Genomic DNA, 2,409 nt, shown 5'->3' with positions numbered 1-2,409 from the left:
TCTTACCCTTAATTTCCTGCATTCTGGTGTTTTTTATGCAACAGGTTGTGCCTTTAAAAAAGCATCAACTTATGGTGGAAATCAGGGCATAAATATGACTAGTACAGCTGCATAGGGGCCCCTGGGGTGAGTATGGGGGCATTCTGTAATTTGCCATATAGACCCTAAAAAGGCAAACCCATCTCCATTATGGTCCTATTTTTTATTTTTGTATTAATATGTGGAGCTCTGGTTGGATCCTAAAAAAATGTCTGGAATATAAGGGAAAATATGTGTGTATAGTGGCCCTCAGAAAACACAACAATTCATAAAACAAAACGAAAAAAGTCATGCTTTTTGAAATGTTTTGTTGTTGTGAAATTTTGTTTTCTGAACTGCTTCGCCATAAATGTTTTGGTTTTTTTTGCTTTGAATACATGGAGCTCATAGTGGGATATTCTTCTCTATTCACTCTTGAGAGAACAAACTTCTGCTACAGTATTACTTTGGTTCAGTTCATTTAAGATTGTTTTCAGACACATAGCACCATCAACTGTCAGGACCATGCAATTACACTTTTTAAGGATTTGAAGTCTGCACACTGTTCAACATGTTTTCCTGGATCCTGAGTGGTGCACTAATGTAACTTATGGTACTAGTGAGAAATTAACTCGTATCTGCAGCTCTTTGCTGGTGAGGGTGTTAAATATTACAGTATTTCTGTTTAGCACAAATTCAATGTGGTTGAACTTGGATCCTAGTTGTTGGTACTGTGTATCTGTGCTACTGATTTTTAAAATAAGTGGTTCAGACCGGTCTGCTCTTGCTGCCCAGTGAGGTCAACGTCCATCAGCGCTCCGGAGCTCCATTTGGCTTTGTCCAGGAGCACTTCATCCACTGTCCTCACCGTCAGCAGCAGACAAGTCTCCGCTCTTTCACAGCTCACCTCTCTGTCCATCCACCTTTTCTGAGAGAGAAAAGGCCAAAGCAAACAGTGAGTTCAAGGTGCATAATAAGAGCGAAACGTACTGTATGTGTACAAGATAGACTCACCTTTAGGGATGAATGTCAGTGAGCTGCTGAATATTCAGAAGCGTGAGAGTCCTTCTTTTGGTCCATCATACAAGAACTCATGGCCCAATCCATTGCCACACTTCCCACAACAAACCTGGGGTATTTAAATCAAGAAGGTTAAAATCCAAAACTTTATAGATCACATGATTAACCCATTGAAACCTCAGCAAATTAGCTTGATTTTTTTTAAAAATAAACAGAATAAAAGCAATGAGCAATGAAATAAGAAATGACCCAAACATTTGCAACAAAAAAAAGTGCAAGAAAGGGGTTAAAAAACAGCAAACAAACAAGGAAATTGCCTGGAAAAAGAGCTTTAAAAATACTAACAATAATATGAAAATATGATAATTATAAATATAATTTTTTGGACAATTTTCACTGCCTTTTTTTAAGAAATAATTTTTGAAATCTGTCATTTCTTGCAATTTGCAGAACAGTTCTCACTTGTTTCCCCATGAAAAAAAAAAGAATGAAAAAAAAACAAATTGCTTTAAAGATAAATTATTTAAATACTTGTGGAGGCATTTTAATGCATCCATCATCAAGTGAAGTAAATCTAGGTTTGGAAGGGTTAATAACAGGCAGTGTTGACAGATGTAGTCTACCTTTAGGGGTCCCCATGCCTCAGGGTGTTTGGAGACACTGTCCTCATGGATTGTCTCTGAGAAAGCGGGCCAAGGAGAAGAGTGCTCGAACTTTGACGTGCTGGAAAATAACTCGTGTCCACATTCAGAACAAACATAAATACCTGAGAGGAAAACATTATTATTACGTTATTGATCTTTACTCTCACCACAGAGGGACTTCATGCTTCTTTTCTACTCACCAGGTTGGAAATGATCTTTATATTCTTCTCCACCAGAGAAAGAGCAATATGACATTTCATCCATTTCAAATATGTCTGAGTCTTAAAACTAAATTAGATTTTTCTGCAGTTTAAACTTTATGTTTGCTGAGTGTCACCCGGCTGGAGCTGGAAAAAACCTGCACGTCCAGATCAAGTGTCAGCAGCTCTGTCCCCCTTGTGTAAGGTCTGACCTTATTCTCATTACTTCCACTCGATGGCAGTGTTGAGCAGATGACTCAGACTGTCTGGTCAACCCAAAGTATGTTTTTAACTTTACAGTAACAGTGTTTTAAGATTGAGTGGGATTTTTTTGGTGAAGTTTAGCAGTGAGGATTGCAGATTACAAACGGCTGAAAATTTTCTTTTAACTTTTTTTTAAATCAAGAGCCAAATTATCCGTAGAGGACTCATCTTCTCCAAAAAAAGGAGCAGATAATTAAAACTAGTAAAAATACTAAATATAGTAGTTTCATGTCACAGTGTTTTTCCAACACTGTTTGACAGGT

The 2,409-nt window shown here is 37.4% G+C and overlaps 1 pseudogene; it reads right to left on the bottom strand.

The window, feature by feature from the left end:
• Nucleotides 1-61: 61 nt before the first annotated feature.
• LOC121964532 lies at nucleotides 62-2,192 on the bottom strand (annotated as a pseudogene).
• Nucleotides 2,193-2,409: the final 217 nt, after the last annotated feature.

The sequence above is a fragment of the Plectropomus leopardus genome, unplaced genomic scaffold (assembly GCF_008729295.1).
Source record: "Plectropomus leopardus isolate mb unplaced genomic scaffold, YSFRI_Pleo_2.0 unplaced_scaffold15869, whole genome shotgun sequence".
Lineage (NCBI taxonomy): Eukaryota > Metazoa > Chordata > Actinopteri > Perciformes > Serranidae > Plectropomus > Plectropomus leopardus.
The sequence above is the reverse complement of the archived record's forward strand: the minus strand, read 5'-3'. Positions and strand labels throughout refer to the sequence as shown.